The 16,175-nt window shown below is 40.7% G+C and overlaps 1 protein-coding gene across 3 annotated transcripts in view; it reads right to left on the reverse strand.

Annotated features, from left to right (window-relative positions):
• Positions 1-14,282, reverse strand: part of LOC118363989 (alpha-1,6-mannosylglycoprotein 6-beta-N-acetylglucosaminyltransferase A-like) — a 117,113-nt gene extending 102,831 nt beyond the window's left edge. For 2 of the 3 annotated variants that reach the window (XM_052488512.1, XM_052488510.1), the window contains exon 1: positions 6,639-6,824. The gene's annotated coding sequence lies outside the window, so the exon portion shown is untranslated. Of the gene's footprint in view, positions 1-6,638; positions 6,825-14,142 lie in introns of those variants that run through there. The other variant, XM_052488511.1, reaches the window with a different exon arrangement.
• Positions 14,283-16,175: the final 1,893 nt, after the last annotated feature.

Consider the following 16,175-nt stretch of genomic DNA (forward strand, 5'->3'; position numbering starts at 1 on the left):
TAGAACATCATACCAACCGTGAAGCACGGGGTGGCAGCATCAAGTTGTGAGGGTGCTTTGCTGCAGGAGGGACTGGTGCACTTCAAAATAGATGGCATCATGAGGCAGGAAAATTATGTGGATATATTGAAGCAACATCAAGACATCAATCAGTCAGGAAGTTCCAGCTTGGTCGCAAATGGGTCTTCCAAATGGACAATGACCCCAAGCACACTTCCAAATATGGCAAAATGGCTTGAGGACAACAAAGTAAATGTAATGTAAAATGTAATGTAAAGGTATTGGAGTGGCCATCACAAAGCACTGACCTCAATCCTATAGAAAATTTGTGGGCAGAACTGAAAATGCGTGTGCGAGCAAGAAGGACTACAAACCTGACTCAGTTACACCAGCTCTGTCAGGAGGAATGGGCCAAAATTCACCCCACTTATTGTGGGAAGCTTGTGGGAGGCTACCCGAAACGTTTGAACCAAGTTAAACAATTTAAAGGCAATGCTACCAAATACAATTAGTTGAGTATATGTAAACGTCTGACCCACTGGGAATGTGATGAAAGAAATAAAAGCGGAAATAAATCACTCTACTATTATTCTGACATTTCACATTCTTAAAATATAGTGGTGATCCTAACTGACCTAAAAACAGGGAATTTTTACTAGAATTAAATGTCAAGAATTGTGAAAAACTGAGTTTAAAATGTATTTGGCTAAGGTGTATGTAAACATCCGACTTCAACTGTATGTGTATTTTATGTACATAATATCACCGATTTAATCTGTGGAACCGATTAGTCTTTATATCAATTGAATCGGTTTATTCTTTGGACAAAATATAACTTATCACTGTAGGCCTAGGGATGTGACAGTTTTAGTATAATAGTGTAATTGACGAATATGGATATAGACGGTCTTGAATTATTATTATTTAAAAAGATGACAAGTGCTGTCGAGTCTGTTTCATCGGTAACGTTAACTTTTTACAAAGTTATGAAACTTTTCTGCTTCTTGTTTCAGCAAGGTGTTGTAGCAAACAACCCTACGACCAGAAAAGCCACTGCGTATTTAACTTCAGTCTGTTTAAACCAGGCAATGGCATCGTGTCCTTTGTAGACAAAACAGCAACACTAAGGCACGGGATGGGTAACTTAATACTGAGCTTGATCAGTGAGACAATCAAAACAGGCTGTTCCCAGACACCCACGCTGAGCTTAACATGACAGCGGCGGTGCTGAGTGAAAGAGCGAGTGAGAGAGATCACCATTTCCTCAGAAGAAGAGTGCAGTTACAGATCATTCAGATAGAAATGCACTGGTGTAGAACGGCCATGAGCATCTGTCATGTAGAATAAGGCATAGGCCTATTTGTCAGCTCTCGTCATTAAGTCTGCATTTCTACCTGCGAAGTGCTAGGCTTATCAATGTACCACACTGAATAATCTCCAGTTCCCACCTGACCTCCCCTTCATTGGCTGAGCTATCATTTCCCAGCAGTCTCTGCACTCAAGCGGTTGGCACCACACACACGTGAAGCAGGCGGGCACAGCACCATGACCAATCTGTGAAGGTCACCTCACCAGCCAGGCAGGGCTGCTGGCCACAGCCTGCCAGCGGAGTGGGCACCACCATCCTGCCACCGGGAAGCCACCGGCCTCTTGCCCATGCCTGGCTCAACACAGCACCACAGTCCGGGAAACAAACAAACAAACTGTTCAAAAGTTTGGGGTCATAAATAACATCAAATTGATCCAACATACAGTGTAGACATTGTTAATGTTGTAAATGACCATTGTTGCTGGAATATGGAATATCTACATAGGCTTACGGAGGCCCATTATCAGCAACCATCACTCCTGTGTTCCAATGGCACATTTTGTTTGCTAATCCAAGTTTATCATTTTAAAAGGCTAATTGATCATTAGAAAACCCTTTTGCAATTATGTTAGCACAGCTGAAAACCTTTGTGCGGATTAAAGAACCAATAAAACTGGCCTTCTTTAGACTAGTTGAGTATCTGGATCATCAGCATTAATGGGTTCAATTACAGGCTCTAAATGGCCAGAAACAAAGACTTTCTTCTGAAACTCGTCAGTCTATTCTTGTTCTGAGAAATTAAGGCTATTCCATACGAAAGATTGCCAAGAAACTGAACGTCTTGTACAACGCTGTGTACTACCTCCTTCACAGAACAGCGCAAACTGGCTCTACCCAGAATAGAAAGAGTGGGAGGCCCCGGTGAACAACTGAGCAAGAGGACAAGTACATTAGAGTGTCTAGTTTAAGAAACAGACGCCTCACAAGTCCTCAACTGGAAGAGTCATTAAATAGTGCCTGCAAATTACCAGTATCAATGTCAACAGTGAAGAGGCAACTCCGGGATGCTGGCCTTCTAGGCAGAGGTCCAGTGTGTGTTCTTTTGCCCATCTTGTCTTTTCATTGGCCCGTCTGAGATATGTTTTTTTCTTTGCAACTCTGCCTAGAAGGCCAGCATCGCAGTCGCCTCTTCACTGTTGATGTTGAGACTGGTGTTTTGCGGGTACTATTTAATGAAGCTGCCAGTTGAGGACTTGTGAGGCGTGTGTTTCTCAAACTAGACACTCTGATATACGATGCTATTGCCTCAAACTAGAGGCAATAGCATCGTATATCACAATGTTTTATGGGCACATAATCACAATAGGACAAAGGTTGACATCGCCTCAACCCTACACACCAACTCAGAGTTAGAGTTGTGTGGGTTGTTTACCCCTTACTGTGTGTTGCGTTCCAACAGAGTACAGACCAACGTTTCTGTTCTCTTCACCTCCTCTGAATAAAGAGGCAGTTGACTGCACTGCAGCGCACAGTAAATCAAACATGGTTTCCTGCTGCTCTCCGAGGGAAGGCACATTTCAGACGCCCCCTTGGGCTATGTTTTTTTTTAACCGACTCTTCTGCTCACTCCTGAGCAGTTAAACTGATTGGGATACTGTATTAGACAGTGATCATCTTAACTCCAAATCCGTTCAGGTCAAGCGGCAGTAAAACAGTCAGGACTAGTAGGTACAGTAAAGCACTCACTTTCACAGTCAAGCTTTCCCAAACAAGTGTCTCATCTCAAAAACAACAGTGATGAAGACAACAATACTCAGAAACATGAATTCATTATATATTAAGATGATAGTTACAATAGAGACTGACTTTATTTTTCCCAGAGGAACCTTCATTTGTGGACTTGTGGCTTTCAGATTACAAAAAGTTAGGCCTATCAGTTAACCAACACAGCCGTTGGAAAGATGGGTTAATTAAATATAAAGATGATCTGTAAAAGCCACAGGACTGTTTGTCTGTATGTAAGGAATAACCTAAATCAGGATGAGCATAGCAACAAGTGACCATTTAACTAAATCATAGCAATACATCCCCCCTCATCCCCAGAGATTCAGAAAGCAGCTAATATCCTGGTCTGCTGCTTGTGTTTGAAATCCACCAGAGCAGAAACAGAAGAGCACTTTATCCTGGGTGTCATTTGATCTCAGTATGGATGCGAGGACATTAATAATTTGACTGGAGCAGAATGTCATGAAAACCTATAAAGTACTGAACCGTCCTGCAGCACATCCTGTAACACAGGATGTAGACTTCCTTAAAGCTGCAATATATCACTTTTTGTGTGACCTAACCAAATTCACATAGAAATGTGAGTTACAGATCTGTAATTGTCATTGAAAGCAAGTCTAAGAAGCGGTATATCTGTTATATGTGCGCTATATCAATGCATCCCGTTACTAAGTGTAGTTTTTGAGTCTTTTACTTTCAAAACAGCAGAAAATGCAATATTTGTAGTTATGGGAAGAGATATTTCACAGCGGTTTAGATGGTACAATGATTCTCTACACTAGGGGTATTTTTACCCTATGAGGTCCAGAACCTGCTGGTTCTGTTCTACCTGATAATTAATTGCACCAACCTGGTGTGCCAGGTCAAAAATCAGTCCCTGATTAGAGGCAAACAATGGAAGAAAGCAGTGGAACTGGCTTGGAGGGTCAGAGTTGAGTTTGAGGGCTCTACACTATAGTTGCTTGTTTTGTCACATACACTGAAATTAGGGGCACTATTTAAATTTTTGCAACCAGGAAATGACGGAGCGATATCAGCAATGTTGTATAAACAAAGACCACGTAGAATAACTAGGTTATTTATATATTATAAACAGTACTAATGAAGGCATTGAATCCAGTCCCAAGTTAAAAGCTCCCATTTGTGTTCCTCCATGGCTAAGCTGAATAAAGCAACTATTTGCTTTTAATAGAAAGTTGTGTAGTATACAAGCAAGTGTTAAAATACTGACTGCTGTATATTTAGCCCAAGCTTTTCCATATGCCTTGACAAAGTGAGATAGATATGATTCAATCTACAGCATAATCAAGTGATGAATGGCTTAATTACAAGCTCTACCTTGCACTTCAAAGGAATCATTAACAGCTCATCTCTTTGATACAAAAACAAGCACCAAGGTGAGGCAATCTTCAATCCCTCTAAAAAATACTAACACGTTCGAAGCGAATATTAGCCTACGTCTCAATACAGAATTCTCTAGTGATGTGACATTTTTCAAGGAAAACCAGAGGCTTAGAAAAATCTGAAGCTTTGGATATTCCCAACCATTTAAACAGAAGGTGGTTGTATTAGGCTATACTGCGGTGTTAGCCTAAGTCAGTTTGAGCCGAACACAGTGACCACAGTGAGTTGGTGGCACAAAGGGGGGGAGCAGTGGTGTGTGTATTATGTACAGGCCGTAAGGAGCAGGACCCCTTTAATCAGAGAGACTTAGTGTTCCGCAGCTCTGGGCAAAACCATCAACAATCCCACCTCCGTTCCATCCCTCCATCACCTCCAGCCTTGCCCAATGATGGGGTCCCAACGATTTATCTTGCCAGCAGCAAAGCATGCCACTGGAGCAAAGCTCCTTTCAAGCAGATTTATACTCCCCAAGAGCTGCAGCGAAGGCACTTGACAGAGCTCTTTATAAAAAGGCAAGGAAGCCAGCGGCTCACCTCTGCTAACTGCAGTCCCAATGGCCGTTTGATAGTCAGGATAATAAGCTAAGCAGGGAGGTGAACAGAAACAGAAACCCAATATCACCTCAATTAAACCTGCCAGTCTGTCCTCCATCTTAATCAAAAGTCTTCATTACCAAGGGGATAAGAAAGAGCCAACCTCCAAGAGAAGATACTAAACATCAAAAGCTGAATGCTTTATGTTTTCATGGAACCAACCATAACTTTACCTGTAGCTGAGCCAAATTCCTTAGAGTATACTGTAGAGAATGTGGACTATGTTTGTAATTACAGAGTACACTGGACTGTTTCCAAGGGGATTTCTGGGTGTTTGAATACATCTCCTGGGTTGTAAGAGAAGCACTCTCAGATCTACTCAGAGGATTGCAGCCAAGGCAGTATTGAGCAACCCAATCACTGAACTATAGGAAGTTAGGAACGCATAGTGAGCTAGCTCTCACAGTGGAAAGTGTGGGGAAAGTGTTTTCATGCTTATCCACAAAGGACTCTTCACATCTTACCATGTTCACAAAATATTTTCATTGATAATACAATACAACTACAAATGTGAAAATGTAACATTTCTTTATGTATAAAAAATATATAAAAAGACTGCAAATTATCCAAATATAGACAGTCAAAAGACCATCAAAAGATATAGGCTGTACATAACAAAATGAGATTTTTTTTTTTTTTTTAATGACAGGTGGGAGCTACAACTCCTAAAACTAGGCAATACCATGCAGTGTCAGCCCGAACCATGCATTTTATATTCGTAGAGATTATCCATACTCATTCGATTTGGGGAAGAAAAGGTTAACACCTCTAGCTAGCTAGCAAGAAACATTTTAAACAGCAATTCTAGTGACAAAGCCGGTAGTGTCCCTTCTATCATATCAAGACATGGATCAAATTCTAAATAATGTTAGCTGTTGTTATTATTAAATCAATGCAACCAGAGCTATAATTCTGTATCATCATGAATCAAAATACATTGTTGACAACAAAAACTGCACTGGCTGGTTTGTTATTGTTGGTGAAATAACTGTCAATGACAGGTAGGCTATAACATGGCGAGCTAGCTACTCTCGTCTGACATAGCACTGATATAATCGACAACAGACAATTTTAGCAAGAAAGGAAGTAGCTCTGCTCATAACTAGACACTATGTTTTTAGGGCTAGCAAGGAAGCCAGTATGTTTGCATTTCAACGGTTTTAAACTACCAGGTTAGCTGACTCGCTGACAAGCGAACCATTGTATTGTTATGACAGGTCAGATTGATTATTAGCGCTGCGGTATGCGATTCTTTACTAGCTCGCGTTAGCTGTCACGTGCAGTAGTTTCTCGGCTAGCCAACTAACGTTAGCTATCTCAAGGAACTAACAATAACATTACTGTAATGGCTGTTAGCGAGAGATATGACATGAAACGCGAACAAACTGAAATAGCTAGCGAGGTATGAGTCTGGCTTTTTGGTCATCCTTCCGTCATTGAGCAGCACTTCTAACCGCAGTAACAAGTCGCTCGTAGTACGATTGGGAGAAGAATACTGCGACTCTGCAATGAAAATGCTATGTTGTGGAAATCATATTACAGCTTACCTTTCGGATAGTAGAGTGCCCCAAATTGACTTCAGGACTCGGGTTTTGTGTTATGCTGATATGATAACAGATGCTACAGGATTCCGTATGAATGGACAGTTACTGTAGCTTGCTATGATTTTCCGCTCTAGCGCTCGAGCCTTTTCTATCGCTCTGCCACTTCCAGCACCTTGTCCTAACGCAAAGGCTATTTAGGGATCCTCTGAATGTTGACATCTGCTGGGGGGAAAAAAGAGAGCAATATTTACCTTTATGATAAAATGATAAGAATACATTGAATTACATGTCACATCGGTCCAATTTTATTCATATTTAGAACCTTTTATATTTCGCATACACCATACACAAATAGGGGAAAACGATATGGATAAACTATTCATGTGGTCAATAATTCCATGATAACTGAAACGATATATTATTTATATAGTTTTCTTGCTTTCATGATATGTTCATTATAAGTAGCCGAATCTACACATCAGCCCAAGGCTGCGTAGTGTCATAGGACAACAAAATCACCATTCTCCCTTGAAAAGGTGAACAAAAGACTAAAAGACACGCTTAGGGATTGCTGCCATCTGCTGGCTTTTTGTATACTGAAAGTAAGCATTATAGTCACCGTCGTTCACTTCACACTTATGTCACACACTGGGTGCTACATTGGGTGCGTCACTTAATTCAGAAATTATCATCTATTTTAGCTGATAGAGTGTAAAGAAATCAAAACTGTTGATCTCAGAGGCCCACTAGAGGGTATCCACAGAACAGTTTGTTATGCCAATATTATGGGGACATGAATTAGAACATGTGAGGGAAAGGTTTTTTTAATAACAGGATGTGAAATGGCACACCAATCCTCCTTTTCCTTCACCTGGTTGATAATAGGCTATGTAGATTACTTGTCCAGCCTTTAAATTAGTGCATTGACTTGAATGATTATGATTTGATAGCAGTCTATCACAAACAACAACATTTATGATTGGCTCTGCCCACTTACGAATATTAACAGTGAAAAGAGTTCAATATATTATATTGTATTAATAAACACAAATTTGATGTTTTCCTGCCAAAATACAGCAACATTCCTGACCTACCCTCTTATCTAATCCATAGCAAGTGACACATTGATATTCAAACTAGTTTATTACAGGATTATTTTAGATTTGCTTCATATTTTTGATTTTGATGATGGTTTGTTAAAAAAAAAATGTGGGGAGCATTACCACAGTCCTTCAGGCCCAGACATTGGCAACCTATCCATATCACATTGATATTCTAATTGTTAGGCTGTGGACCACATTATGAAAGCACTCCATCTTCAAAGGAAGTATAAATTACAGATAAGCCCCCTCCCAAAGCTCAGAATTATTGTATCAGAGGATTTCTTAATGTCTTTGCCCCTCTCGATTCAAAGACATACTTCTATGAAGAGGCCCCTCTCAAATTTGAGAGGAGAATGTCTTGTACTTTCCATTGAAATCCAAAGAGGCTCCAAATAAAACCTGCGTGTGTAGTAGGCCTTGTGCACCACCTTACTCAAAATGGACCGCATTTAGTCAGGATCATTAGGAGATGATTATGATAAGACATTATTAGGGAGTCATACATGCTCTTTATGACAAGTCTTACATTGCATTATAACTGCATCACAATGCATTAAATGCTTTAAGTAAAGTGTTACCAAAGTTCAATCTAATCCAAACTAAGTGTAAAGTAGAGCACCTACTGTATCAATTGGTAGCTACCAGCAAGTTAACCTGTAGGAAACTGGGTCCCATTGGAATGTTAATGATACTATGGCCACTAACCATCTCTGCTGCATATTCCCCCTCAATGCAATAATGACTCATGGCTCAGAGCCTCAGACACATTCACTGAACAATTCATGCAGAGGGCTCATAATAATTTGTCATGGTATGTACCCGCCCTCTGTGAAATCTGAGTAAATCATGTTGCTCCTCAGCATAGAAATATCATCTATTAATCTTCTAATCATGATCTTATTATCTAGTCATTCTGTGCCAGTTGGGAAGTTGATTGACTATATAAGAGGTGATTGTAATGGTAACCGAATTGAGTCAATTCAGAAAAGCAAACGATAGGCCTACTATGATCATCTTCCTTTTGTGCAGTGGACATGGTCCCCATTTGTGCATTACTTTTCACCAGAGCCCTGATCAAAAGTAGTGCACTATGTAGGGAATTGGGTGCCATTTGGGACACAGACATGATTGTGACCATTTTACTTTTCATCAGCCTAAATATACTGTATTATATCCAGGGAATTATGGTAATTTACAACTTTGGATAACCCTAAACATCCTGTAACACATCTTGTAACTGACACATAATCAGACAAAGGTTACAGTCAGTGGCAACTCATCATTTACGGCAGGTGTTTTGCATGTTATTTTGCCAATTAATACGTGTCACATATCAGTTTGCAAACAATGTAAAAAAAAAAATATATATATATATATATATATTATTGAGTTAATAAAGCGGCATACAAACATGGTCTCTTTTTTGCTTTCTTGAGTAAGCCAGCTCCAAAATGCAGGCGTTTCAGCCTAGCTCAGTGCTTTCTGTGGTGGTGGGGCAGCCAACAGAAAATACGGAGCGTAGGGGTTGGTAATGTTCTCTAGTTGCGCCGTGATTGGCTCAGTGTTCTGTCACTCATGGGGACACTACGAGCCATACCATACCATACCATATCATAGAGTTAAATTAGAAGTGCACATCCAAGAAGGCTCAATGTCATTGGCCACAGATAAAATTACGTCAAATCCCATGATATCTACCATAGCTTTGATTAGACTGATCACGTCAACAGCAAGCTAGCAGTCATCATCATGAATCAAGTTGACAATTTACTGGCAAATCATTTTCAATCCTTGTCATATGAAGAGAAATTATGAAGAGAAAATATAGATAAAACATATCGGTGCTCATCGACCATTGGACATAAACATTACACAACAAGTTGGAAGTCAATGAGTGATTTGGAAGAAATCAGTGGCTAACTGCAAGTGTTACAAAGCAATCACTAGCCGGCTATTCAGTGGAGTGGGTGTGTGGTCCAAGTCTGGGTTTAAGGGTCTCTTTTCCAAGCTTAAAATGATAAACATTCAACATTGGCCATGCTGTCAATCCAGCATGACTTCTGCCGCGTTCAAAACAACTGAAAACACAGGAACTGGGAAATCTCAGACTTCAGTGAGTTCAAGAAAACTGGGAACTTGGAAAAAAACTAGCTCCGACTGGGAAAATACATTTTGAACGGTCATCCAACTTGGAATTCCAAGTCGGGAACTCAGGCCTCTTACTAGAACTCTGGCCAGAAGATCACTTACGTCATGATTCAACCTTGTTTTTTTCCCACCCGAGTTCCCAGTTGTCTTGAAAGCACAATAAATCCAGAGAATCCCGGACTATGATCACAAAGTTTGATGACAAAATTTGCCCATGCCACTTTCCTGTTCAAGTGAGCACTGTACAACAAGGTGAGTCCAATAATGTATTGTATGCTGCTGCATAAATGATGTTATATGCCAGGGAGAAATATATACTGTAGCTACTGTATGAAAGTAATACTAAGTTGTGTAGTAAACTGTTAGTAGCCCATGTGCCTCACCCTAATAATTTGGTCCCTTTCCTCCTTATAATGTAGCCTACTGTTCTGATTTGGTGGTGCACATGTAGCCTATAACCTGTTTTAGAGAAATGTCTTCATCAAATATTGTAAGCGCTTTCATTGTCTGCTTCTATGCCCCCTTTATTTATTCTACGGCTCTGACTTGGTGTACAGGGAGAATACTGTAAGAACGGCCCATGTCCTGAATTATGTCACTGTACAAAAGTGCTGAACAAATAGTTATATTGACTACATCTGTCCTAGCTCGCTCATTAATGTCTTAATTTAAGTTACGGATTGCCTTTTATGCGCTCGTCTTCCCCTTATGCCATAGTTTGTACTGTACATCTCAATTGTCAGTAGAAACCACATCAAATGTTGTTTAAGCAAGTCAACCATATCAGCTATATTTTATAGGCAGTAAATGAGGCTGAATTAACTGTTTCCCTGCCAGAAAAGTCTCAGCAGATTCACTCCATGGTGCTGAAAAGAAACTGTTGTTGGGACAGCTTTATGTAGGCCCTAACAGTTTTTTAAATGTATATATTTTTGCATTATTATTTATTGAATATATGAAACATACAATATACTTGCAGTGAAGCCGCTCAACACCTACATCATACCAGTCATCCAACAGATTCCCATTCAGAGCGACACACAGAAGCATCCAGGGTCAATGCCCTGCTCAAGGGCATGTTGACAAATCTACCACCAGGCCAAAAAACGTGAACCCAAACCCTCCAAGATCCCCCCACAGTTCCCCAATTAGCTGTCCCTCAACCATTCGAGACTCCTCGCACAGCCTCCCCCCCAAGAAAAAAAAATACAATTAATTCCATTCCCCACCCCCAAGAACCACCCAATGCACCAACAACCAAGAGAATGAACTCAAGAGAAAAAAGAAAAAGACTAGGCTACTTGCCTACTTGCCTCCACTATATGTATGTGTACAAACACCTGCACGGCATCAGCCTCAGACAAACCGGCATTAGTTGTAAAAAAAAAAAAAAAAAAAAAAAAACTACCCCTCAGTGTCATTCAAACTGACTTTTTATTAAGTTGTATTTGGACTTTTAAATTATTATTATTATTATTTTTAAATATTTGACCATCATTCTATCTCCAACACAGAAACTCCATTCCCACTTGTCTCCAATTCCACATCCCAACCCTCAGCTTCCCTCAGCCCATCCCATCTATCACCCGAAGTGCTGGCCACCCACTTCGGGTTTCGATGCAACACATATCTTTCAAATATGCTGTGTTGTTTGACGTACAATTTCAATCTATATAATCGAATAGAATCCACAGATTGCGAGTTGAAGATAAATACTTTTACTAAGAGTATTAGTATATTAGTAATTGACTCTCCAGATCTCCTAACAGTACTATTTCTAGGGTCAATTTTAGATCAATGCTATGCATTTTCAGCAATTCCTGAACCTGAGACCAGAAACAGGCTACCTGAGGGCAATACCAGAATAAATGGTCTATTGATTCTGTATCCTCACAACAAAATCTGTAGAGCTTCGATTACTTTATGCCCCAAATATTCAACATTCTGTTGGTGGCAAGAATTCTATATAATCATTTTAGCTGAAAAGTACGAGGTCTTGAATCTTGCGTTGTTTTATATATCAACTCTGTACCATGGAATCGGTACATCAAAAATCTCTTCCCAACTATTTTGCAATCTGTAAGGCACAGTTGTCACCATCCTGGTCCTCAAATGAAACTGGTATACTTTCCTATTTATGCTATTTTTATTAACTCCATGAAGGACATAACTCTACCATTCCAATGTACAATATAATTTAAGAACAAAATACCCTTTTCAAACATATTTCCCACAAATACAGGTATTTTATCAACCAGCTCATTTGAGTTCAGCCATAATATTTGTTCTATCTTTTCAGGCGGATGAAAATGAAATTGTAGCCAGCTCTGCAATGCTTGTTTGAAAAAGAGAGATCCTTTGAAAAAAGTTATATTTTCAATTAATTGAAAATGAGACATGGCAATCCTCACAAAGGCAATTTTTAAACAATGGATGAGCTTTTCTTAGTATTCTACTTGAGAACCATTTAGGGTTCATATAAAACTTTTGAATGAGTGAAGCTTTTAGAGAGAGTTTTAGTGCAGTGCCAGCTGTGCCACCAGAGACTCTGGGTTCGCGCCCAGGCTCCGTCGTAACCGGCCACGACCGGGAGGTCCGTGGGGCGATGCACAATTGGCCTAGCGTGTCTCATCGCGCACCAGCGACTCCTGTGGCGGGCCGGGCGCAGTGCATGCTAACCAAGGTTGACAGGTGCACAGTGTTTCCTCCAACACATTGGTGCGGCTGGCTTCCGGGTTGGATGGATTCGCGCTGTGTTAAGAAGCAGTGCGGCTTGGTTGGGTTGTGTACCGGAAGACGCATTACTTTCTACCTTCGTCTCTCCCGAGCCCGTACGGGAGTTGTAGCGATGAGACAAGATAATAGCTACTAACAATTGGATACCACGAAATTGGGGAGAAAAAAAACAAAGGCTCGTTTTATTTTGTCTGGTTCAGTGTCCCAGATAAAGCAAAATCTTTTTTGCTCGTATGATTTGAAAAACGAATCATCAGGAGTAGGCAGCGCCATAAGTAAGTGAGTAAACTGAGATATGACTAAGGAGTTCATCTGGGCAATTTTTCCATAAATAGACAGGCAGTTATTGAATGTACACTTGGAATGCAATGAATAGATCAAGATGAATGTATGCATATCAAATGGCTCCAACAGTACCGGTCAAAAGTTTGGACACACCTACTCATTCAAGGGTTTTTCTTTATTTTTACTATTTTCTACATTGTAGAATGTCCATGGTTACAGGATCTTGTTCTATTTAAAGAGCTTTACATTTACATTTCTATTTAAGAGCTTATATATTTTGTGATTTGAATACTGAGTATGTCTACTTCACCATCATTCCATTTTATAGGTAAACTGCAGGGTAATGTAAAAGTTGTATTTTTTATGTAGGCCCTAACAGTTTGTGGGCACCATTTATCACCGTTATAGTACAATTTAATGTATTGTTTAGTGGTGTGTTGTGTTGTATAGTGGCTTTGCTGGCATGCATCAAACTTTTGGGGGGAGTTTGCCCCACTAAGATTTAAAAGCTAAAAGCTACAGTATATATCTTTGACACTTATCTTTCACTCCTCACAAATAGATTAGTTGCTTTAGGTGTGGCAGAGAGCAACAGAGATCAATTTTGAACATTTTATCAAATAACATACAAAGTTACATGTCGAAAATAAGTAGTAGCCAGTGCAGTCTATGAGTAGTGCACACATTGTGTTGAGTACTGCATAAAATTGAACCTACACTCCATGTACCATAATCAAATGAATGACCTTTACATGGATTTATAGAGAGTGAAAGAGAAGGACAAATGTATGACTGATCTTATTCTCAATCTGACAGCTTTCCTGCCAACACTAAAGCAAAAAGAGAAGAAACTGTTTCTTTAAAAAAAAAAAAATATCCTTCAGCAGTTAGGAAAGCCAGCTCTTTTGAAGTGCACATGAAATAGATGATCATATTGCCTTATACTGTCACGTCCGGACCTTAGTTCCTTTTTTTTACATCTCTATTTTAGGTTGGTCAGGGTGTGAGTTGGGGTGGGCATTCTGTTTTGTTCTATGTTTGTATTCCTATGTGTTTGGCCTGGTATGGTTCCCAATCAGAGGCAGCTGTCAATCGTTGTCTCTGATTGAGAACCATACTTAGGCAGCCTGTTTTTGCCCTTGAGTTGTGGGTAGTTGTTTTTTGTCTCTGTACCAGACAGGACTGTTTCGTTTTGTTCTAGTGTTCAGTGTAATTAAAAGATCATGAACACGTACCACGCTGCACCTTGGTCCTCTCCTTCTTCCACCTACGGAAATCGTTACATATACTGTCTCATCTGATCCTGCCACGCCCTGTAGTGCTCATCCGGTGTCTCCTTGACCTGCCGCTGCTCCCCCAGTGCTCTCTCCCTCTCCCTCTGTGTGTGTGTGTGTGTGATTGTGGGGGCGGAGACAGGTGTGCTGGAGTCAGAGCAGATCCCCACCAGCTGCAACCTGTTCCATAATCAAGACCTCTACAAATACTCAGTCCTGCCACTTCCCCACTGCCAGATCATAATCGCTGCCCAGTTTATCCATGTTTCTAGTCGTTGGTTCCTGCTGTGCCTGTGTTCCCTTGCCCGATGCTGTTTTCCGCTCTGCTACAGTTCTGCTTGCTCTGACTCTGGTCCCTGTCTCCAGTCCATCTTCTCGTCAGTCCTGCTACTCTGTCCTGGATTCCCCACTCTACGCTCCCTTGAATTCCCCTCCGGACCTGCTTACCCTGTCCCCACACCTCTCTTTCCAGCCTCAACCTCCGTACCTGGTTTCCAGCAACCCGCCCAAGCTTCCCCTGATCTGCACTCAATCTTCCTCCAGTGTCAAAAAATACCTTGGTTACCTCATTCCAGTCTCCTCATTGGAGTCTGCTCTTGGGTTCACTTGTTCTGCTCTGTGTGACAAATACAAAGGGAGATATCTCACAGTAATATGATGGGGGTTATCTTGACTACTGTGAGGCGACTGAACATGAATATATCAATAGTATAATTTGAATAAATGATTTGATAAAAACATCAAATTAATGATTTTAAAGTCAGACATAAGAATGACATTGACACGAGTGACATTCTCCTGAACCAGACAATAGTTATCATTTGTCATTTAGCAAATGCACCTATTCAGAGCAACTTACAGCCAGTGCAGTCAACAAAGGTAGGTAAGACAACCACATAATCAGTTATTGCAAGTAAAACCATTCCTTGAAAAAGCAGCTATCAGTAAAATCAGTGCTAGTAAGAAAAGACAAGTGTAAGTGTTAGTGCAAGAAAGACAAGTAAAACACTAAGAATTTGTTGTTTTTTTATTACGAGGGGTGCTAAGGGTTTCAAACAAGGTGCTCTTTGAACGAAACAGACAGCACACACACAACTGATAGGTTATTGTGGCTAGCAAAAGCAACTCAGCCAAAGAACAGAACTTAGAAACCCACCCTAAACATACCAAACAATAGCAGGTCACAGTGAAAGAGAATCACACAAAGCCAGTATAAGCCAGTCCCGCATGGGTATGGTTCTCAATCAGGGACAGCTGTCTATCTTTGTCTCTGATTGGGAATCATACTTAGGCATCCTGTTTTGCCACCTTAGTTGTGGGATGTTGATTTTTGTTAGCTCTGTGAAGCCTACAGAACGTGAGGTTCGTTGTGCTTTTGTTTTGGTGTTCTGAGAAAATAAAGAATCATGAACACGTACCACGCTGCACCTTGGTCCACTTTTTCCGATGGGCGTTACATCAATTTTCTTGTAATTGCTGAGTGGTTGAACGGTTAACGTTAAATAACAACCTTGTAAACCTGCCATGACTCACCTGTGGACTTTCTGTATGTTTTATCAATATTTTAGGCATTTACTGTCTGTGGTGTGTGTGTAAACGGGTACCAATATAGGGGAAGAGGCGGGAGAGGCATCCTAAATCCCACAAATCCTTTAAACATCCTTGGAATTGAGTACAGGAGAGAGGAGGAAAGGATGAGCGAAGGTCTGCTGTGGAGAGATCAAGAGGCAATAGGCATTGGCAGCCTTGGAGAAGAGTGCAGTGGACACATGCACACAGGGGGAAGGGCAATGTACAATGTTAAACATTCCCTGCTGGTGACTAAGCACACAATCTCATTCACACAGCCCTCTCAGAGACAAACTCTGTAACTTCCTAACTTTGACAGAATGCTCCCCTCCGCCACTGGAGCCAAGCAGGCCAAGGGGGTCGTAAACTGGCCCTTCGAACCTAAGGCTCTGGTCACCGATTGTTGGCTAGGGGTCATGGTTACT

The sequence above is a fragment of the Oncorhynchus keta genome, chromosome 30 (assembly GCF_023373465.1).
Source record: "Oncorhynchus keta strain PuntledgeMale-10-30-2019 chromosome 30, Oket_V2, whole genome shotgun sequence".
Classification (NCBI taxonomy): domain Eukaryota; kingdom Metazoa; phylum Chordata; class Actinopteri; order Salmoniformes; family Salmonidae; genus Oncorhynchus; species Oncorhynchus keta.